Source organism: Macaca thibetana, chromosome 8 (assembly GCF_024542745.1).
Source record: "Macaca thibetana thibetana isolate TM-01 chromosome 8, ASM2454274v1, whole genome shotgun sequence".
In the NCBI taxonomy this organism is placed as follows: Eukaryota; Metazoa; Chordata; class Mammalia; order Primates; family Cercopithecidae; genus Macaca; species Macaca thibetana.
The window spans coordinates 46,716,877-46,741,149 of NC_065585.1; the positions used below are offsets into that span (position 1 = coordinate 46,716,877).

The window sequence follows — 24,273 nt, forward strand, 5'->3', positions numbered from 1 at the left end:
AAGTCTGAAAGTGGCAGGCTTCACCTCTGCACATTTCCTGGCCAGAGCTCAATCATACAAAATCACAGGGTGTCGAGATTATAGGAAGAAGCAGATCACAGAAACTGGAGTCTCTGGCATTCTCTGCTGCCGATGGATGAGCAGAAGCGGGTAGACAGCCTGAATCCATTTCTCCCAAGGTGGAGACAGGGGACACAGGAAAGTCCCCATTGCTATCCTTGGCTGGAAGGACCTCACTCCAGGTCCAGGATGCAGCCCAGGATGCCGGGGCTCTCTAGGAGTCCTGGCTGGCACTGAGAAATGTTCTCTTAACCTTCAACAGGACTTTGTTTTCCTTTTCTCAGAACAACGTCTTCCACTGTGAACTTACTGCACTGCATTTTAGAAGGAGGGTGCCATTCCAGGTTCCCACTGAAGCTGGAGCAGTTTGGGCAGAAGAATGTACTGAGGGATTTTAGGTAGATCACAGACTCTCTCTCTCTGTCTTTTTTTTTTTTTTTTTTTTTTTGAGATGGAGTTTCACTCTGTTGCCCATGCTAGAGTGCAGTGGCGTGCTCTCGGCTCATTGCAACCTCCACCTCCTGGGTTCAAGTGATTCTCCTGCCTCAGCTTCCAGAATAGGTGGGCTTGCAGGTGTCCACCACCACGCCTGGCTAATTTTCTTATTTTTAGTAGAGACGGGGTTTCACCATGTTGGCCAGGCTGATCTCGAACTCCTGGCCTCAAGTGATCCTCCTGCCTTGGCACCCCCAAAGTGCTGGGATTTCAGGCGTAAGCCACCATGCCTGGCCAGATCACAGAGTCTTGGGGCCAGAAGCCAGACTTGGAAGCTACTGAGCCAGGACATACATGCAGTTGGTGGCAGGGTGCTGCAGTCCCGGCACAATGCTGCACACAACACCATGCAGGCACCAAGGCTGGTGGGAGGTTACTGCTCTAAATGCACTGACTGCATGTCTTTGTCTGCAGGTTGTGGCAGAGTGGAGCACAGAGGGCTTGGAAAAGCCTGGCTGGTGTAGATGGGAGGGAGAAGGCAGGGGGAGCCATAACATGCAAGGGTCTAGATGAGGCAGAATTCACCTAGACGTGGAGTGGAAGCTCAAGAACCCTGCTCCAAAAACCCACCCCATTCCTCCTCCCGTGACCTCTACTCCTTTCCTAGGCTGGGAAGTTGTGAGAAATCTCTCAGGGTAAGATCCCTTTCTGTCCTGGTCTGTTTGTCTTTATCATGCCCAGCTGTCCACCCTAGGACACATTCCAAGCTCCCAAACCTCCGTCAGCTCAGAGGTGCTCACAGCTGCTGCCCCAGCCCTCGCCCTTCTGCTGTGAAAGTGACACCTGCCCACCCACCTACCCATCCGCCGCCCATCGATCCATCCATCCATCCACCCACGTACCTATCCCACACCCTGCATGCCTCTGTGGGCTCCTGTTTCCATGGTTACTCCCAGGGCCTGAGTTGGCTCTGGGTTTTCTGAAAGATTCTCCAGCTTTAGGCTGTTCCCCATGACAGCTTTGTTGCTGGACCCAAACCCTGGATAGCTTCTGAGATACCACGCTGCTTGTAGCTCTCCCTACCCACAGATCAGGCATTGCCTGAAGATTGGTCCATCAAAGTGATCAGTTTTCTGGACCAAAATAAAATCAAGGCTGGATACAGTGGCTCATGCCTGTAATCCCAGCACTTTGGGAGGCCAAGGTTGGAAAATCACTTGAGACCAGGAATTTAAGACCAGCCTGGGCAACATAATGAGACCCCCATCTCTACAAAAAAATTTTCTTTTAATTAGCTGGGGATGGTGGTGCACACCTGTAGTCCCAGCTACTGGAGAGGCTGAGGCAGGAGGATCGATTGCTTAAGCCCAGGAGTTCAAGGCTACAGTGAGCTACAATTACACCACTGCACTCCAGCCTGGGCAACAGAGTGAGACACTGTCTCTTAAAAAATTAATTAATTAAATTAAATTAAAAGCTCTCCACTACTTGAACAGTGAGGCATTCTGGAAGGAGAATGCCTGGGGTGCTACCACAGGAAAGCAAGTGGAAGTTCCCAGAGATAGGCAGATGCTTGGCTGGGAGGGCCTCTTTGTAATAATAACAAAAGCTAGCATTTATTGGGCACTTGGTATAAGAAAGGCACTGTTATAAGGATTAACATCTAGTAACTAGGTTAATCATCACAACAACACGGTGGGGCATGTGCTAGGATGATCTGAGGGGGAAACAGGCACAGAAAGGTTGAGTACCATGTTCACGGTTACACAACTCACCAATAATAGAGCCAGGATTCAAGGCAAAACAGGGTGGCTCCAGAAACTGTGTTTGTTTGTTTGTTTATTTATTTTATTTATTTATTTATTTATTTATTTATTGAGACAGTCTCACTCCGTCACCCAGGTTGGAATGCAGTGGTGCCATCTCGGCTCACTGCAACCTCTGCCTCCCAGGTTCAAGCAATTCTCCTGCCTCAGCCTCCTGAGTACCTGTAGTTTGCCACCACATCTAGCTAATTTTTTGTATTTTTAGTAGAGACAGGGTTTCACCACGCTGGCCAGGCTGGTCTCCAACTCCTGACCTCATGATCTGCCCACCTTGGCCTCCCAAAGTGCTGGGATTACAGGCGTGAGCCACCGCGCCCGGCCAAAACTGTGTTCTTAAACATTGCATCCACTGCTACTCTACAGCCTTCCACTCCCCCACCCCTGGGTTTCTGGAAGTTTCCCTGAGTCATTTTTTCAAGACAGGAGGTTCCTGAATACCTCCCCAGCACTCAGCTCTGCTCTGAGCCCACATGTGAGAAGCCCCCCTTTCCATTCTAGGCCCACTTGGGAGCAGCTGTCAGTTACTCAGAAGCCTGGAAGGGTCACAGCTGTTCTCAGGAGGAGTCCCCTGGATTCTGCCATCTGGCTGGTCTGTCTGTGGGCTCTGGAGGATTCCCCCAGGACAGAGCCAAGCTGCAGTTTGTCCTTAGAGACCTTCAGGAGGGTGGGAAGAAGCAATCCCATCAGAGAAACCCAGCTGAGGGAAGACACAAGATGTTCCCCACGAGTGACAAAAAGCCAATTCACACCCTTCCCTGCAGCCAAAAAATTAAGCTAATTTTTCATTTCTCTGCTTACGTGTGACTCAACTAAACATAGGCATCTAGGAATGCAAACAATGACTAGATTTTCTAATTTAGGGCAGTTTAATTAAATCTTGCTAAAATGACGGAGGCTCTAGGTATTTTTATCGTGGTAGAAAGCTCTGTGATTTGGAAAGAGGAGAGGTGGGGAACACAATGCTAGAAGCACCTCCTCTCCTGGCCCTCTCCCACCTGCACTGTCCTCCCAGGCCTGCCCGGCTGAGCATGTCTCCTGAGAGAAGGAGCGGTCCTCTCTTCGGGTTCTAATTTCCCTTGCTCTTGTTTATGTTAAAGGAACTTGTTTCCTTACATTACATTCATTCTAATTAGCTGGGGCTAGAAAGAAAAGGTCCAAATCACTTAGCAAAAAAAAAAAAAATTTCAAACACAAGATTATTTTGGAGAAAAATTTGGACTTCCCAGAAGTTTAAGGTATAAATATTAAGAAACCAAAATAAAAGATGTCAAAAGTAGAGTCTTCTAGTGCATCTTGCTTGTCCAAATCCAGCTCTCAGTCCCCTCTTGGATATGGAAGGGTAACATTTCCCTGGCCCCTCTTAAGTTTGGAGGAACCATGTGGCTTGCTCCAGTCAATGAGCTGTAACTTGAGGTGACAAGCTGCATATAGGCCAGAGCATTGAATGGCCCAGCTCATGTGAGAGGCTCCAGTGTTTTCTCCCTCTGCTGTGGAAGCACATGTTGACATGATGGTGCCCCAAGGTCAAAGCAGCCTGGATCTCTGAGCTACCCCATGGAGTACAAGTGCCCTGGAGTCTCTGGGGCCTGAAGCAGACTTTGTGCATTCAGCTGGGTCACATCACTGAGATTTGAGGGGGACTGGCTGTCTCCTATGGCAGAGTCTCTCTTACCCTGATGAACAAATAATGCTTTTGTAATAATCATTGTACAACAATACCACATTATTTTTAATTATATCAGATTACTTTGTAATTTCAAAAAATAATCTGTTCAGTTTAGTCTGGAATAGGATGAAGTTTACTTTTACTGGGTCTACAGAAAATTGTTGGAGAACATGTTTAACCTATTAAAGCAAACTTCGTGTTCAGATGACGGCTTTAAAATTTACCCACATTTCAGGGTAAAGATAATGGCAGCCTCTCGGAAGAACAGGGGTCAGAATGAGAGTGGGATTATATTTCTCAGAGAACTGTGGTTATAGGCACGTCCATGAGTGGGAAGCGGACTCTTAGGAGGGAATAGAGATGGAGTGGTTGGGAAGGAGATGAGAAGATGTCTGAAGAATTTTAAGAAGGTTTTCTGTGTGATGTGCTGCCACATCAGGAAAGCACTCATATAATGTCTTAGATAAAGTAATGCCAACTGCTATCATAAACAAAAGTATCGTGGCTCAAACGTGATAGAATTTCACTTCTTATTCACATAGAATCCATCTTAGTTGATTTGTGCTGCTATAACAAAATACCTGAGACTGGACAATTTATAAAGAATAGAAATTCCTCATCATTCTGGAAGCTGGGAGGTCCCAGATCAAGGTTCTGGCAGGACTGGTATCTGGCGAGGGCTGCTGTCTGTTTCCAAGATGTTGGCTTGTTGCAGCATCCTCCAGAAGCAGAGATGTTGTGTCCTTATATGGTGAGAGGGTGGAAGAGAGTGAACTCACTCTATTGAGCCCTTTTATAAGAGCCTAATCCCATTCATTCTGGTTCAACCCTCATGATTTAATCACCTCCTAAAGGCCCCACCTCCTTATCACATTGATCATTAAGTTTCAACATGTGAATTTTGGGAGACACATTCAGACCACAGTAGAGTTCAAAATATTTGTTCTAAATTAGTGGGCATCTCTCCTACAAGTGAAGATTCAGGGACTGGGCTCCTCCCCATCTTCAACACATCCTTCCGATAGTGCAGAGCTCACCTACATCAAGTCAGAAGGAGAAAGTGAGTGGAGATGGATACAGGATGTTCTTGTAGTCTAGGCTCAGAAGTGGCCCACATCATACCCACTGGCATGTCATTGGTCAGAACACAGTCACATGACCAATCCTAGTTGCAAGAGAGGCTGGGAAATTTATCTACCTGTGTGGCCGGGAGGAAGAGGAATCAGGTTGGGTGAAGAGCTAGCCAGTTTACGTCACAAAAGGTCCCCAGTGTTTCAGAGTTGGATTTGAATATGCTTTAGCATGCAACCCAATGTGGAAAGAGCTACAAATGGACCCAGTTTTGTGTAGGTTCTCTTTGTGGGGTGGAGGGAAGAGTGGGATTTTGCCCAAGACACAATCTTATGTTTCTCAAATTAAAATAATAATCATGACCTGACTCACAGAGACAAGTTCTGGGATTGCCAAGTTGTTGGAACTGTGATACAAACAAGTGTAGGTGAGTCAGTTACAAGCACCAAATAGCATGGGAAAGCCTGAGAGGAAATGGTAGGCCCTACTCTGATGTCAAAATTACTCTTTTACTTTATTTTATTATTTTTTTTGTGAGACAGAGTCTTGCTCTGTCGCCCAGGCTGGAGTGCAGTGGCACGATCTTGGCTCACTGCAACCTCCACCTCTCAGGTTCAATCTATTTTCCCACCTCAGCCTCCTGAGTAGCTAAGAATACAGGCATGTACCACTATGCCTGGCTAATTTTTGTATTTTTAGTAGAGACGGAGTTTCACCGTGTTGGCCAGTCTGGTCTGGAACTCCTGGCCTCAAGTGATCCACCCGCCTTGGCATTCCAAAGTGTGGGGATTACAGGCATGAGCCACCGCGCCTGGCCAAAATTACTCTTTTAGAGAAGAATATGGTTTTCAGGTCTCAGCACCACTCAGGGAATCAAATAAACATAGGGCTCTGTGAACCAGTTAAATGGAGGATGCCTGCGAAAACTCCCTCTTAACACACCATTACTGGCTTGGGTGGCCCCATCTGGGAGGAGTTTGTGGGTGAATCCTGGGGCTCCCGCCCACCGAGAAGATGGATGACGATGGGCTTCCTCTCATAGAGTCAGGCATGACCTGACCAAGGTGCCAACTCTTCAACAGAAAAGAACGGTGGGTTTTCTAAACCAATTTGTGGTGCACACTGTAGAGTTCCTCAACTGCTTTTCTATGGTTTGTGAGGAGAAACTGGCAGATCTTTCTCTTTGTATCCAACAAATTGAAACAACTCTCAACATTTTAGACACAAAGTTGTCATCTATCTCTGACCTAGATGATGTCACAGTTGAAGTATCTCCTTTAAGTGTCACTAGTGTCACAAATGGACTTCAGCACCTCTGAAGCCACTTCAGAGCAGTTATGGAACAGTACACAAGACTCTGGACCCCAGGAAAGTGAGGGATCAGCAGGAAACAGCTGAACTGTAGCCAAGGATCCAAGATATGCCAGAGATCTCAAAATGGTTCAAGTAGGTGTACCAGCAATGGCAATCAGAAACAAAATTAGGCCGGGCGTGGTAGCTTGCGCCTGTAATCCCAATAATTTGGGAAGCCAAGGCAGATGGGTCACTTGAGTTCAGGAGTCCGAGACCAGCCTGGCCAATATGGTGAAACCCTGTCTCTACCAAAAAATACAAAAAAAATAACTGGGCATGGTGGCACACGCCTGTAATCCCAGCTACTTGTGAGGCTGAGGCAGGAGAATCACTTGGACCTGGGAAGTGGAGGTTGCAATGAGCCAAGATCGTGCCACTGCACTCCAGCTTGGGTGACAGAGTGAGATCCTGTCTCAAAACAAAAATGAAAAAAAAAACAATAAACAAAATGATATCAGAAGGACTAGACCCAGATTTTCCTGAGAGGCCAGATGCTCCAGTGCCTGATGGCAAAAGTAAGAAATTATAGAAGAAAGTTCAGATAACGAATCTTCTTTTAGTAACTAAGCTTAATTTTGATAAGAATTACATACGCATGTGTAGGGATACATTTATGTTCTATAAGAGAGAGAGCCTGAACTCTAACGTTTAGTCATAAAAACATCAAATGACCACATACATGTCCACCACCGAGCTTCTTCTATGTTAAAAACATAAAGCATTTATAACCTAAAAAACAAAAACCTTCTCTCTTGAGATTGCAAATTGGACATTAGCACATCAATCCCAATAGATATGCAACTAAGGAGCAGAAGCTTTGTGCAAGGAATGAGGCAATCAATGATAAGGATAGTTGCACTCATCCACACTGTTGCCCTGCTCTAGCTGGGACCAGCTCCCCTGGAGCACAACAGCTACTGTAAGGTTGGCAATCAAGTTGGCTTTGAAACTGTTTATACAAGCTGATTGCTACTAGAAACATAAGATATTCACAGGAAGTTCCATGCAAGGAACCAGAGAAAAGGGCTTTGAGCTGTGTTAGCAGCTCCATTTGAAGATTTCAGGGGTGGTATGCAGCAAAGGCAGAGGAAAGATGTTGTTAGATGAGGACCTTAACAATGGGGACTGTTTGCAACTCTTAACGCCGCCAGATGTCTGATCTAGTGGCCAACCACCTCACTGCCCTAGAGACAGTAGAGAGTAGAGAGGAGGTTAGCTAGGATTTATGTATTTAATTCACAAGTAGGAATCTGTTACTGGCACAAATGTTTTCCTGTGTTGTGGTAGGAGGAGCTACTACCGCAGGCAGCACCACGGGAGCAATCGAAGCTAGCTTGGATAATGAGAAGCACTTGGATCAATCCTTGCGGGAGACAGATCAGCAACTTTTGGCAAAGAGTGGCTGTGCAATTTGAGAGCTGATTTTAAACTGGAGGGGCCTTTTGAATTCCCTGTGTTGATGTGGCTAATCAAGCCCAAAGAAAAAAAAGAGGCAAAATGGCAGCTTCTACAAGTGAGATGGAATACTTGAGTTTAAACTAGGGCAGCAGGGTGGTTTGGGGGCCACTGTATCTTAAGCTGAGAAGCAAGATGAATGGGAGAGCAGCTCCCCTGGTCCCACTCAGGGGACACCTCAGATCCAGCCCAGGACTTAGTACCCCTGATTTGTCCCTCGAGGAGTGATTTTGGTCACACATAAAGCATCTCTCAGGCCTCAGCATAAGTGAGGTAGTGTCATCCCCCCGGCCACATTGAATTTTAGAGTAAGTAACTTATGTTTTATTTGTGGCAAGAAACAACATTTTAGCTTGTAACTTGGAGGAAATGTGGTCTGTGGATATCGCTAAGGGGCAGAGTCTTTGGTTGAAGAGGCAGGATGCTGTGCTCAGATGTTAGTGATGTGGCAGGGGCAGGGCAGGCTGCAGGGGCACCAGACCCCACTGCCTTAAATCCCCAAGGCTCCACACTCTATAGGGGAACAAGAAAGGACAAGCTGGGTTGAATGAGGAGATGTATTGAGTGTCGGGAGGGGTCCCATTGGCCTTAAGTGAAGATGTTTTGCTGTGAATATGTTTCCTGCATATTTCTAAAAGGGAGTTGTGCAGCCTAGTTGTTGGCTCTGGAAGAGTTGTAAAGTGATAGATTTTGTTGCATTAAATTCAAAGCACAGGCCAGTGGCTTCCCATGAGAAGAGCAGTTAGAGCAATGCAAAATCCTTGGGCCACATCATCCGAAAACCCATCTCCAAATCTTCATTTTTCCTCAAGGATTTAGGAGTTGAATGTTTATTTCTTTTGACTATGCAAGAGCTGAAAAGGCCATGAGGACACTCAAATTTATATGGGTTACACTTAGTAGGCATTTACAAATGGGCATGTCTGGTTGAAAATAAGCCTCATCTAAGTATTGAAACCAATTGGTCAGACTTTCTGGAGTGTGGTGATGGATGCTTAGCTAGTACATAATTCATTGCAATAAAGACATGCTGTTCTCAAGAATACACTGCTAGAAATTATATTCCCAGTCTTAGGACCTTGAGCTATACCAAAACTCCTATTGCCCTGAGGGTAAATTATTAAGTGAAAAGAAACACTTAGAATCTACTCTTCCCCTTTCTTCTCTCTGTTAGCACCTGTACCATCTGTGAAAGATTTTGTTTTAGTAGACACACAAATCTGTGTGTTTGTGGAGGGGATAATTTCTGGAGGTGAGGAAAGATGTAAGGAGGATGACAGAAAAAAGCAGGGAGGGTCATGTCATAGACACACTTAATACTGTTAATTCAATCACACACTGTCAACAAGAGAGATGGTGTTAGTGTTCTATCAACCATACCAATTAGTGCCAATTTAATTATTCATCTATTTCTTTATATATTTACCCATTTGTACATGTATATCTAACTCTCCAAAAAAGCATCTGAGTCAGCTGAAATGTATTTTATCCTATTCCTCCTTCCTTCATTTATTTAACAAATATTAGTTAAGGCCTTACCATGTGCTCATGAAAATACAGCTTTGAGCAAGGCAGATAGATAAAGGGTAACAGATAGGGCCACATGTTTGAGATGCCTGGGGTTCTCCAATCCGAACAGCAGTTCCTATCTCTCTATTTCACTATTTCCAGAAGTAGATGAAGGTGAGAGGACAGCGTCCACATGAGTCCACATGTGTTTTCACTAGGGAGGGAGGGAGTGCATTTAGTGTTTCAGCTGCACCTTGGCCTGTGGGCTCTCCCAATTTTGATTTGCACAGTGTTTCAGTCAGGTTGCCTTCTAAGATCTTCCAAACCCATTTTAGCCAGCTGATTCTTAATGCAGTAACCACCAAGATACTCCATTATCTCTAGATCCTTGGTTTTTAATTTTTCCCGTTTCTGACAGCCCAAATTAGAAATAATGTGGAAAAACTTAGGAAACACAAGTGCAGAGAAAATAAATAAGACCAGTTCAATGGCCTTATATCCTAAACAAAACTTGGTTGTTGGGCCTTGGACTGGGGGGTCAACTTTTTCTTCCTGGGCACATGGTGCTCTCTGGCTGAGGAAGGGACCAACGAGGGTATTTGAGAGGCACAGGTCTTCCTTCTAGCACCCAGCCTGGCCAGAAGGCATCTGTCAGGGGAGGTGTAGGAGCCTGCTCTGTGCTCTAAGACAGCTGGGCATGAGTCAGAAGGGACTTAAAGGCAGTGCAAGCCCGCAGAGCCAGGCTGATCATATTTTTCGAGCCTTAAAATGGAAACACATGGTTTGACACAGAAGTTACAACAGGACAGAGAATCTGGAATTAGAAAATTCACATTGCAAAATTCACATTGCAAGGTGTGGTAGCTGGGTCCAAAGTGGGATTCAGAGAGATGCAAGGCTTGCTTTTGGTTGAACTGATAGCCCATCTGTGGAACTCTGAGCACAGGGCCTTTGCTGGCCAAAGAACATGGAATACATCGATGGTAGAGTTGCCTTGGGTAGGAAGAGAAGTAGAGACTGAAGGATGAAGGGAATGGCAGAGGGTCAGTCCTTCACAGGCTCCTCTTGCAGACAGAAGGCTTAGAAGGAAAGCCAGAGGGTCTGCTGTTATGAGGAGGTTGAGGACACTGGTATAAGCAGAGGTGCTTTGAGGCTTATGGACTAAATGTGGGAGACACCCTTCTTCTATCTCTGTATGGAGCTCAGCACTGCTCTCGCGTCTCATGGGCTGGTGACTTTAGATGCTCCAAGACGTGGCATCTCTCCTCACCCAAAGTAATCAGCATTCTCCAAGGGGCATCGTCAGCAGCGGATTCTGGGAAAGCTTCAGCTGAGTGGACTGGAACATGAGGCTGAGGAGACAATTTCGGGATGAGAGATCCTGTGTGATAAGAGAGAGGTAAGTAGAGGAGTGTGAGGTCAGGGTGTTCATGAGATTTAAGCAAGGCAAGCTGAATCACAGAAACAGTAGAAGACCGCATAGCAACAGGGGACGTTTTCTTTCAAACTCAAAATTGGGTCACATGGTAGGAGATACAGCTGGATAATAGGATAGAGTATCTGAATCCAGGACTAGTCCAGAAAAATGGCCAAAGCTGTGTCAGATTAATTTAATGGAAGGTTTCATTTGATTAGATTCCCAGGCTCTGGCTATGCATGCTCATTTATCCAGCCTATTGTCTAAGCAGAACGGGAACCCACAGTCAACTTGATAGAACAGCAGGAGCGCTGCCAGCCAGCCTCTGGCTTTGAATTCTTTTTCTGATCTAACGTTTTAAGGAGGATGTGTCAGGAAGGCCTATTTAGAATACAAATGATTGCTTAAACTCTCTTAAAGGCTTTAAGAGTATATTGTAATCATTGAGTCTTTCCTTAAACCCAGCAGAGTATTTGAGAATAAATTGTTGTGCATTTGAGTCAACTGAAATTGGGTAGACTTGCTGAATTTATGAGCCTTTCTCTTCTCCTGGTCTTTCTCATGGCCATGGCAATGTGCGCTTTCACTAGCTTGTGAAATGCATATGTAGTATAATTTTCCCCAAATCGATCTATTCTACATCATTGAATCTTAGCTATTGCATTTTTATGCCAGAATCAAATTTAGCTTATTATTGTTGTTGTTGTGGAAAATAATTACAAGCCTTTCATTGTCATGGCACTTCACAATTTTATAAGAATTCACAAATGTCATTTAATTCCATCCTCACTATAACACTGAGGACCAAGGAGAAGGGGAATCATCATCTGGGCCTGCAACTCCAAACTGCTCCCTTTTTCCAAATGGCAAATTGAGGTTCTTAAAGGCTGGGTGACTTGCACATAGCCACACAGATCTAAACTGTGCAAGCAGGAAATGTGGAAGCTCAGGGGAGCGGCCCTGCCAGTGGTGAGTTCTGGTCTCATCAAGTGCTCTTTGCAAAGCCAATGAAGTGGGTTTGATCATCTCTATCTTGCAGGCTCACTGCAAGTGCAATGGACATGCAGGTGCCAGCACAATGCCCGACCCATGCCAAGGGCTTAGTTGCTTCCTTTCTTCCCCCATATCCAAGAGATTGCAGGTTCCATTTAGAGATTCTGAAGCCCACTGATGTTGAGATGTGACAGCATGAAGCTTTTCCCTCAATCAGCCTGGAGGCTAAGGGGCCAGCAGTCATACTATGCACGCGCGCGCGCACGCACACACACACATATATATGCACACGCACACATCTGAGTGGGCTAGAAGGTGAGCTCCTCCCGGAATTTCAAATCTACAGCAGGTTAAGAGGAAGACAGCTCTTCCTCATCAGCTACTGTTCTGGTCTCTAGAATCAGCTCCATAAACATCCCCACCTTCTCTCCACTACATTCACATTCATGGCAGTCCACTCTTCAGCTCTAAACTTTACAGCTCTCTGAGTCTTTGGCTTTCAAGTCGAGCTGGTTCTCACACCTGCCTGCTGACTTACGCATGATGTTTGGCCTCCTCCAGTCCCAGTGACTCTGCTCGGTGTATCCTCACTCCCTCCCTGTCTGGTGCTCCCTTTGCTCGCAGGTTGGTGAAGGACATAGGAATAGCCTGGAACACTCTCTGTTTGAGCCTTGCACTCTGTTAGCAAGCTCAGCTTGAGTCAGGAAGGGTGGGGATCACAGGGTGTCACCACTGTGACCGCCTCTTCCAGGCTGGACTCCAGGGCGAGAACCTTTGCCATCACCTGGTCCAACTTCCTTTTTTTACAGAAGGGAAATTCCGTGCTTAATTCTGGACTTAAACCACCTGAGCAAGATGTTTTCATTCATTTGTGGCAGGATAACTGGATAAACATCTCTTATTTACCCCTCCTCAGGATCCTCTGGAAAGAGAGGTACCCCATCTAGTTTCAGTGAGGAGTGAAATTCAGAAGACTTAACTGGAGTCCCTTTAGCCAACAACCTGCAGACAGATGTCTGGAGGCACTGGTTCATGACTCAGGGACATCAAGGCTTGCTTGTGGGTAACTGTCTCAGTCTTTTCCTCACACTGTCTCCTCATGTTTTCAAGGGGGCTGCTGTACCCCCAGACATGTGTCTGTATATCGCACAGGAAGAAGGAAAGTAAGGACATTGCCAGCAAATGTCTGGCTTCTCATCAGCCTATACTGCATCTCCCAGCCACTCCTAACTGCAAAGGATGCTGGGAAAAAAGTGCATTGTAGCTTCTCCAGCCTCTATGGTAGGCGCAGATAAGGGATTAGAATTGGGGGTTACTGATTCAATGTATCAGACAGCTCTCAGTCAGGCATGTGAGGGCTAGAGCCAGATTTAACTAGATTTAGAAGGAAAAAGTATGTTTCTTTCACCTGCATGTGATGAAGGAAATCTATGCCCTTCATACACTTAATAAACCTGTAAGTCTCTACTAGGGGCAGGTACTGTGCTAGCTAGACATTACAATGTGTGGGGGCAGACACAAAGCTGGGAACAGTAGACACTGGGGACCCATAGAGCGGGGAGGTTGGGAGTAGGGGAAGGGTTGAAAAATGATTGGGTACTGTGCTTACTACCTGGGTGATGGGATCATTTGTACACCAAATGCCAGCAACACACAATTTACCCATGTAACACACCGGCACACGTACCCCCTGAACCTAAAATGAAAGCCAAAATAAATAAAATGAAATAATAAAATAAAATGCCTGGGGGAAGGTAAGTAAGCCAATATTCAGTTAGCAAATACTTACTGGACGTTTATCATGTGTCAGGCCCTGGAGGTTTGGAGAATGAAGATGCATCCTTGGTTGCCCATAGCACCCAGTCTACTTTGGAACAAGAGTAGTGTGCAATGGGAACATAAAGGAGGGTACCAAATTCAGATGGAAAAGGAGTCCTCCTGGTGGAGCTGACACTGACCTGGGTCACCTTATGATATGGTTTGCCTGTGTCCCCACTGAAATCTCATGTTGAATTTCCATGTGTTGTGGGAGGGACACAATGAGAGGTAATTGAATCATGGGGGCAAGTCTTTCCCATGCTGTTCCCATGGTAGTGAATAAGTCTCATGAGACCTGATGGTTTTAAAAAGAGGAGTTCCAATGCACAAGCTCTCTCTCTTTGCCTGCTGCCATCCATGTAAGATGTGACTTACTCTTCTTTGCCTTCTGCCGTGATTGTGAGGCTTCCCCAGCTACGTGGAACTGTAAGTCCATTAAACCTCTTTCTTTTGTAAATTTTCCAGTCTCAGGTATGTCTTTATCAGCAACATGAAAATGGACTAATATACCTTAGTCTCACCATTTCAGGGGAGGCATCTGTATTTCCTGACTCACTGCTAATTAGGCTCTGAGGTGTCTAGGTTCTAGGCCATGACAGAGGGCATCTTTCCAATTAAGTTACATTCCACACACAGTGATTGAGTTCCTATTCTATGCTTATGACATTTACAACTAAGAAGAGAGAATAATAATAAGATAATAATACTAACAATATTACCACCACCACCGTTTATCAAGGGCTTACTATGTGCCTATGGGCAAGTCTAGTCCTAAGCACTTTATATGTATTAACTTATTTAATCCTCAGAACAATCTGGAAACATGGCATCTCCCCACTCATCCAAAATTGTCACCCTCTCCTAGAGGCACCATCAGAAGTGGATTATCAGAAAATTTTAGCTGAGTGAGAGAGGGTGGGATAAGGTTATGGGGATTAGTAGACTTTCTGGGGACAAGAGGTCCTATGTGAGAACACTGGGGCAAGAACAGGAACTGTTGGAATATTGATATCTCTGGGGTCAAATAGGCCAGATTCATTACAGAAATAATAAAAGGCTACATAGCTACAAGGGCCTTTTTTTTCACCCAAACTGAAAGTTCAGTCATGTGATTGGAGACATGATTGCACAATGAGACAGGTTATCTGTATTCAGGACTGGTCCTTAACTTGATTGTGGGTTTTATTCGATTGACTCTCTCAACCCTAGTTATTGTGTGCTTATTCATTCAGCTTATTGTTAAGCAGAATGGTAACCTACAGTCAACTTTTATTTTATTGATTTATTTTTGAGACAAGGTCTCACTCTGTTGCCCAGGCTGGAGTACATGGTGTGACCATGGCTCATTGCAGCCTTGACCTCCCAGACTCAAGCAATCCTTCCACCTCAGCCTTCCAAGTAGCTGGGACTACAGGCATACACCAACATACTCGGCTAATTTTTTATTGTTTGTAGAGATGGAGTCTCACTGTGTTCTCCAAGCTAGTCTTGAACTCCCAGCCTCAAGTGATCTTCCTGCCTCAGTCTCCCAAAGTGCTGAGATTACAGGCATGAACCACTGCACCTACCCCACGGTCAACTTTTAAAAAGCCAGCAGGAGCATGTCCCGCGGAGAAAGGCTAAAATAGAACTCTGAGAGACAGCATATAGTTTTTCTGGCAAAAGGACAGGGTTTGAGGAAACTATATTCACTGTAAATGGAGGCGATATAGTTGAAAAGACTAATCAAAAGAGGATAAGCACTAAATTCAGGGCATAAACTCTGCCTCAGTCTTGGGCTGACCTCTGAATGATGCGTTTGTGGGGATTTGAGCTGCCACCCAGGAGACAGAATATGCAGTGAGAGTTCAACCAAGTCAACTGCCTGCTGAAACAAATCAAATAAAACAAAATCTGCATATTTCCCCACAGCCATCCCAAGCAGCCAGTGTCATTTCTCTTGTTTTACAGGTGGTGGTAGCAGAGGCTGAGGGTGCCCCACCATATCCCCTTGGCACTTACCACAGCACTGGAGGGCACTGGAGGTTTGCAGGACGAAGACACGTCCTTGGTTGCCCATAGCACCAGTCTACTTTGTAACAAAAGTAGTGTGCAAGAGCAGTGTGTGACTCTGCCTGAGGCTGTCTCTGGTGGCTGGAGCCTGCTCTACCTGTGCATAGGACAGGCCAGAGAGACACAGGTATGATCCCTGACCCCCTCCTCAGGGGCAGCCTTTAAACAATGACCGGTGGGAATTGGTGGATCAATATGCCAGCTCCTTTGCCCTGGGGTTAGGGAAATGGGGGATAATTCCAGGACATGTATTCTCCACTGCCTCTAAGAGTTCCCCAGCAGGATTAAGCTTCTGTTTTGTCACTGGCTTGACAATGATCTTTCACTGGCTTACTTCCCTTCCTTACCTGCTCCCCTGCTGGATCTTCCTGGGATCACCTCCCAGTTAAAACACCAGCAACAGAACCCCCATCGTAGGGGGTACTTCTATGGGGGAAACAAAACTAAGATGATGGGGAAGCCTAGGCTCAGAGGAGTTAAACAAATTATCCTGGGTTCAAGTAAATAAGTGGCAGCCAGACCTCAAGTCTGGGGCTTTTGTACTCACAGCCTAACTTCTAAACGCCTACCCTGAGCTGGGGGTGTCTGAGTCTCTGGAGTCAAAGGGGACCTCCTGCAAGGCAGGCCTACCTTCAAGTGGACGGCTGTAAGTGTGGTTGTGTGGTGGGGAGGAGTCTGCTGCCCTTAGCTTCCCTCAAATGTCAGCATCTGTGGGAACAGCTGGAGACTGATAACTCACTTTTTACTTCTTCACAATTAGTGCAAAGCCCAAGAAAGTCATCAAAGGAAAGGTCAGGCCCTCCCCAGAGGCTGCTCCTCCTCTTCCGGGGCTGCAGTGCCCCCAGTGTGGGATCTCCTCTCTCAGCCTCTCACCCAGGGTTTCTCTGGAAGGGGTCAGAGCAGATGCTAGTTCCCTGGGGCTCTGCTTGGAACATGTGCTCATCAGTAAAGGTTGACAGAGAACATACTGCAAACTCCTCCCCAGGGAAGGGCAAGTGCCACCTGGCAGAGTCTCTTCTAGGGCTGAGGGAACAAGCACAGCCTGTTCCTAAGACATGTCCTCCTCGCCTGGTGGGCCCTGCACAGATGAGGCCCTCAGGAGTTGGGACAAACACTCCCTGGGAGGAAGAGGCAGATGGTTCATGCTGAACTCACGGGAGACCACCCCAGACTCCCAGGACAGCAGGGCCCCCTCCGACCCGCAGACACGGAGGCAGAGGAGAGCTCCTATCTGGCTTTGCTCTGCTCTACTGAGGACACAGAACCCTCCCTGTTTCTCCTGTGGGGCCCAGACTTTCACTTCCTTTCAGAAACTCAGCCTCACCGGGAATGAGCCAAACACAGACTCCTGGGAGCTCCGATGCCTTGGACTTTCTGAAAGAGGGCACAGGAATGTGTTAGGATGCTAGACCTGGCTCAAGATATGCAGGCCAGCATAGTCTCTCCACAGTGATATGCAGGTCTGGGGGAAAGATTCCGCTATGACTGAATGATTTAGTGGCAAGTGCACCGGCCTTATGGGTGGGAGGGTCTGGGTTCAGGTCCCTGCTCTGACTCTCCCCAAAATCCCTTAGGAAAAGGAAGATAATGATGCATTGAGGATGCTACCTTTATATAATTGCTAAGTACTTAGTAGGTGCTAAATAAATGGTAAAGCTGTTATTAATACCAATTATACTTGGGGAAGCATAGAGCAGCAAGGATAGCATAATCTTATATATGTAAAAGTGTATACTGATAGGATGTTTACCAAACATTAATAGTGCTTACCACTGGATAGTGGGATTTGGGGGTAATTTTTACTTTCTTCTTTTATTTTTCTGGGTGTTCCTTGAATTTTTTTTACAATGAATGCACACAAGAATAATTGCTCATCTATAACCTCAATTGGCTCCAGTAAAGGCTGGATTCTTGATGTGCTTGAGTGTGGAAGTTTGGGATTAGGCACTTGAGGAAATTTTAATTGCTCTTCATAGTAGAGGGAGAAGAATGTGGGTTCCCAGAGCAACCTGAGAGGAGATGAGACTGGGAAGAGGGAGGGGAGAAGAGGTAGCAAGTTGACAAAATCCCATGTGGTCAGCAACATGATCTTAAATCTCCCACGTGGTCTACTACCCACTCAGATGCTTGGTGTGAGCGACTGTTGTGGGACATGAAATTGGGGCCACATTTCACATGCTGTGTGGGGTCGGACAGAGGCAGCATCTGAACACATATAACCCACAAATGAACAATCCATTCTGTTTTTCCAGGAATCCGCAGAAGCCTTGGAAAGCCTTGTGAGTTCCACAGGACACAGAATTGCTTGAACTTCAGCCAAATTGTCCCTGTTATCCCTTGCTACACTAAAAAACCACTTCAAACTTATTGGCATCAGACAACAATAATCATTTATATCTCTCCAGGTTCTGGGGTTGACTGGGCTCTGCTGGGTGGCTCTTGCATGGGGTCTCTTCTGCGGCTGAAGCTGGAGTCCCAGCGAAGCCTTCCCCATCCACATGTCTGGTGTCTGGAAAGGCTCAGGCAGCTGGAGCTGGAGCAACTGGGGCTTCTTGCAATTTCTCTCCATCTCTATGTGGTCTCTGCATGGTGCTGGCAGCCGGGCATCTTCAGGGGGCTGGACTTCTTACGTGGCTGTCCATGGCTCCTAAGGTGTGTGTCCTGAGAGAGAGAGAGAGCCGGGTGGAAGCTGTGTGGCTTTCCTGACTCACATTTTGGAAGTTGCACAGTCAATTACATGCACTCTATCAGTTGAAGCAGTCAAAAGGCCCACCCAGATTCAAGGGGAGATGACACAGCCGCCATCTCTCAATGGAGGAGTCGCAAAGTTCTGGAACGAGCATATGGGATGCAAAATAATGTTGTGGCCTTATTTGGAAAATACAGTCTGCCACAGGACATTTCACAGATGTTGAGGGGCAGGGCAGTCCCCAGCTGATATCTGAGTTACAATCAGGAAAAAACAATAAAACTATTTTTTTGAAAAAAGGCAAAATATTAACTGAAGTAGACTTCAAATCAAATCTAAGATTATTTAGAAGAACATGGATGATGAATAGGGACTTTTATTGTAGCAGATTTACTGGAATTGGCTGTGAAAACCATAATGAAAATGAACAAGCCAGAAAAAAAATGTTGCTCTTTTGTTCAAAACTTTCTGGATGGAGCTAGCAGTGCTGGAAATGGAACAGGAAAAGCCTGGAAGAGGGCCTGAGGGTGAGAAGGGTTAGACCTTGGCTGTTGGCAGGGAAGGCAGGGATCTGCGTGAGAGAGATTGTTGAGCTGAGATGTTCAGGGCAGAGCCTGGATGGGTGCAGGGAGGCACAAACCTCAGCGTGGCAGGCACCTGCTGTGTCTACATGTCACCTGCCTCTGCTACACATATGTTCCCTTGTGATGACACCTGAGGGCACAGCCCTGGGGCCTGGGAATATGTTGCCTTGCTCTGGGCTTCAATAAATGAATCCAGGGCTCACGGGCTTCGTCTTCCTTTCATTATGGAATCCCTGGACTTGGACTTCAGCAACCATCTCCTGCAAACGATGGCCCTTCACATCAGGGAATTGGCTCCCTCTCTCGGGGCTCTGGCTTCTCACTGACTCCACATTCTGGAGTCTCTACAGTCAGACCCGGAATCCCTGAGCATGGGCCTGGAGGGAGCCTGAGCATCATTTGGGTTGGAAAGCAGCTGTTGCTCACCACCAAGATCTGATGGTTGGGTAGCAGCTTCTGTCAAGAAGAATCATAAGGTTGCGTTTGGGCTCAGAGGGGAAAGGGGCCTCGATCAATGGGCAGTGGAAGGTGGAGTGGCGATACAAGTTTGCAAACACTTCTGAACTCTGTTTTAGCTCTGGGCAACAATTGAGGGTGACCCTCCTGAAGCACGTGGTCATCTCTCCTTTCCTCCCAGATCTCAGGGCTGGCATTCCATGGCCTCCTGTAAGCCACACACCATTCTCTACTGCTCTCAGTTGGTGACATAGTGGCCAGTTCTTGCTCTGGCTTCCTTTTGGAGATGGAGGGCAGTAGATTGGCAATTCATTCTCTTTAGATGAATTCTCTTTAGATGCATCACTCCCTTGATCTTCTTGAAAAGACCTCAGAGATCGTCTAATTTTACCCCTTATTTTGCAAATAAGGAAACTGAGGCTAAGAGATAGAAAAGATTTGCCTGCCAGTCTTCCCTTCAGCATCTCAAGGAGACCTTGCCAAGGGGCCCGGTTGGGGCACAGCACAAAACCCCCTTCCCACTGCCAAGATCCCCCCTCCAGTCTCCTTCCCTCCCATGGCCAGGCCACATGGAAACTCATGCCAAAGAGTGTCAACTGGGAATGTGGCTTCTTTCTTGAAATACGCTATGGATCAGCAGGCAGCCCCCTCAAGACCCCAGCAATGAAGTTCACTTGAAGCCCGGCACACAGTAACCCAGAAACATATGTGGTGAGCAATAACAGTCATAAATTTTATGAGATTATGTGTTCCTAATGTGAGATTTCAGGCTGATCTGTTTGTTGTGTTATGCCAAACTTCAGCATGATTCAATCAAGTTGTGCTTAATCTTCCCTTATTTACTCTGGGTGGGGGTGAGTCACGGAGTGTGTCTCTAGTCCAGTCTTCTGAACTAATTTACCCCAAGGATTTTGATGGACTGGTGATTTGTTCTCTCTGAATATCCAGAGTTTATTTACTTATAGCATTAGATGAGGTCTGGATTACATGCAGTGAACGTCTGTAGCCATGCTCAGGACCAGAACCTCTTTGGGGAGTCCACACTAGGAACAGAGAGCACCTTGCAGGTTTCACAATTTCCTTTCAGTCAAGGCCAAATCATGCAAAATATTTTGTTACCTATTGATGAACTCATGGGATTTAACGCTGTGGCCTCTTTATCACAGAGAAAGGCGTTTTGGCCAGCTCCCTGCATCTCTGACCCCAGGCGGTGTGGATCTGGAAGAAATGGGGAATATTGCCATCTCCTTCAAAGATGTAAAAGCCTGGAAAATTTGCCCGAGGCTAGGAGTGACTCCAGCTGCCAAGCATCTCCATCTCCCAGTGTCCAATTTTTGGCAGCCTCGGGGGAGATGGGAGCATGCAGATGGAATGCAAGGTCTGTGTCCTCAATGCCTCATCTCAGAGCTCTGAGGGGATGTCGAGTTCCCTAGGACTGAGAGCAGCGAGGCGCAGCCTGTAGTCTGATGGTGAGGGTTTGGGATCTCCTGGCTTCCATGAGATGGGAGAATTGGGGGTTTTGGCCTCTTCCATATTTGAGGCTAGAGTGGAAAGGGTTTTCCTTGGTTTCATCTTTGATCATGATGCCCTCTGTTCCAGTTTGCTCAGACTGAGGGGTTACCAGGATGTGGGGCTTTCACAGCTAAAGGGGGGAAGTTGTGGGAAACTAGGAGAAGTTGGTCACCATAACTTTGATGTTCCTTGACTTTGGCAAGTCATGCCCTAGGATGTAGCCAAAGCTTTGGGTAGGAATGGGAGGGTCACTCTTTCCTTCCCAAGTAGCTGCTGCATGGTCCCGGATCTGGGAACAAATATTCCCCGTCCACCCCAACCATTATAAGAGTGAAAGTTTTCCTGCTCAGTTTCCCAGGCACGCAATGCCCTTCTCTCTCTGCTGAGGGGTGGCAGCAGGTTCTCCTGCCAGTGTGGGGCATTGACTTGCTCTTAGTCCACGCTAAGAGATAGGGAAGCCCACAGCCTGCTTGGTACGCTGTATTAGTCCATTCTCACACAGCTATACAGAACTACCTGAGACTGGGTTATTTATGAAAAAAAGAGGTTTAATTGACTCACAGATCCACAGGCTGTGCAGGAAGCATGGTTAGGAGGCCTCAGGAAACTTTCAATCATGGTAGAAGGTGGAGGGGAAGCTGGCACGTCTTACCGTGGTGGAGCAGGAGACACAGAGAACAAGGGGGTAACTGCCACACACTTTTAAACCATCGGATCTTGTGAGAGCTCACTCACTATCATGAGAACAGCATGGGAGAAACCACCCGCAGAATCCAATCATCTTCCTCCAGGCCCCTCCTTCAACATGTGGGGATTACAATTCAACTTGAGATTTGGGTGGGGACACAGAGCCAAACCACATCAGAGACAAACGAGCAGAAGCAGATTCTAGGCTCAACATCAGCATTCCTGAAACCTTGATAATCTGAAGCAGTTCTTTTTTTTCTTTTTATTTTATTTCCTTTCTTTTCTTTTCTTTTTTGAGACAAGGTCTCACTCTGTTGCCCAGGCTGGAGTGCGGTGTCGTGATCATGGCTCACTGCAGCCTTGACCTCCTGGGCTCAAGTGGTCTTCCCACCTCAGCCTTTCAAGTAGCTGGAACCACAAGCATGTGCCATCCACCCCCTCACCCAGCTAATTTTTGTATTTTTTGTGGAGACAGGATTTCACCATGTCACCCAGGCTGGTTTTGAACTCCTGGACTCAAGCAATCCTCCCACCTCAGCCTCCCAAAGTGCTGGGATTACAAGCATGAGCCACCACACTTGGTCCAGAAGCAGTTTCAACCTCACTGTAAGCTGGCAGCAGATTTTGGATTTATCTGGGGTACAGAGGGATGGGGGACTGTGTGCGTGTTTTTTTTTTTTTCTAGGAGTAAAACTCACAACACTATTGTGAACTCTTCGGTTATAAGGGTAACATTCAGATTCCGTTGCACTCTGGTTAAAAGTGTGGACTCTGGAGCCAGACTCTGTCATTAATTTGACCTTAGGTAATTAGTGTAACCTCTTTGGGCCTTAGTTTCCTAATCTGTAAAATGGGCACAATAGTGAGATGGCTTCAAGGATTAAATTAATTAATATTCACAAAGAGTTTAGAATAGGGCCTGGTACATAGTAATTACTCAACAAATCTTATCTATGGTACTAGGATGAAATGGCAGAGTCAAACGTGTTAAATTAACTTTGTGCAGTCATGTATGAAGTTGCCTTGGTTGTCATCAGAACTGCACACCAGCAGGCAGCATGGCTGCTTGTCACTTCAGCCAGATGTTCTCACTGCATCTCTCATTCTGTCTTGCCGCCCAATCACTGCCTCCTAGGCAGTGGGAGTTTGAGTCTGGACCTAAGTAGAGGCTGTGGAGTTTGACAAAGTTATACTGAAGGCCTGGATTGGCAGAACATCCATGCAGAAAAGATCACTGGACACTGGCCATCAGACATGAAAATTCCAGGATCTCAGTGGCAGAGGCCCTTCACCAGGGACCACTCCTGGTTGGTCTGCTGCCTACCATGCTGCAGGGCAGGCTGCCTCCTCCCAAGCCATGGCGTCAACCACCCCTCTTACCATGAGTCCAGATGCCAACAACCTTCTTTCTTCTTTCAACAGGAAGAAAAGCCTCCACTCTCACCCCATCTCCCAGTCGACACAATAAACATCTGCAGATACACAATTGCTTTGGATGCTTCTTAGGGCAATATGTTGAATTTCAGCTCCTGTATTATTTTGGATATACATAGCATTAATTTTACTTAAAACATCTTCCCAAATGAGTCCTGAGCAAATAAACTTAACAGCGGATGTTTTTTAAAACTTACCTTTGGCTTGAATTTTATAATCCTTGTCTTTATTAATATATCAAAATTTTTTGAAGAAGAATTGGATAGAGTCTCTAATTGAGTTTTTAGTGCCATAATGGCATAAACTCAACTCTCCCATCATGCATTTGACAGGGTTTCAAATTTATGTTTGGTAAATGTGTTTTTAATACACAACATTTCACTGAAGCTGAAAGGCAGTTGTATAGATCTGGATGGTACAAAAAAATTCAGTGGTGTCAGAAGAGATTTTTCCTGCACCATTCGCTACTAAGATTAAAATATCTAGTCAAGAAAGAAAATGCACTAGAATCATTTCTTAGAATCATCTGTTTCATTCTGTCCTGCTTTCCATGCATATTTGCAACATTGTGATATTCAAGGTGCTTCAAATTATTTTATTCTTGATTAGTTTTGTAAGTGGTTTACTAACATTGTTTATAATCCTTCCCCAGTTGTGACATTTGCTGGAGAAAAAAAATCCCCAATATGTTTGCATATGGAAATATTTGCATTTTGAGAATCCACAAAAGCAATAACAACAAAAAAAGTTATCTGTTCTATATCCGTCAGGAGTTGTGTCTCAAACACATCAAGGTTGTAGCCAAAATAATGAATAATAGTTAGCTCTTTTTACCTTATTCAGACTATTTCACTCACAGCATCTGCTACAATTTTAATTAGTTTTGTATTTCATTCTCGAAATAGGTGTAATATTATTTAGTGTCAACATTTATATTATGCAGAAAAATTCTACCATAATATTATCAAATCTGGCTGTGGCTTCTGCCAAATGGATAAAATTTCCATTATCATGTGCATGCTCACAAAATTTTTTGGATGCTCCTCTGAACACTAGATCTTGCTTGCCAAAAATTAAACCATGTAAAATCTGCACTGAACAACAGCACAACAATTTTTCCTCATTTTTGTAATGTATTTGCAACATTGATAGTTTTTTTTAAATCAGATGTCAGCTTTTCTTTTTTTTTTTTGAGAAGGAGTCTCGCTCTGTCGCCCAGGCTGGAGTGCAGTGGCGTGATCTCGGCTCACTGCAAG

At 45.8% G+C, this 24,273-nt stretch overlaps 1 protein-coding gene and 1 pseudogene across 1 annotated transcript in view; both read left to right on the forward strand.

The window, feature by feature from the left end:
* Nucleotides 1-3,896: 3,896 nt before the first annotated feature.
* The window catches only part of RIDA (reactive intermediate imine deaminase A homolog), a 319,353-nt gene continuing 298,976 nt past the window's right edge, over nt 3,897-24,273 (forward strand). Inside the window, exon 1 of the mRNA XM_050801215.1 lies at nt 3,897-3,906. The gene's annotated coding sequence lies outside the window, so the exon portion shown is untranslated. The remainder of the gene's footprint in view (nt 3,907-24,273) is intronic.
* Nucleotides 6,073-7,100, forward strand: LOC126961153 (WASH complex subunit 3-like; annotated as a pseudogene).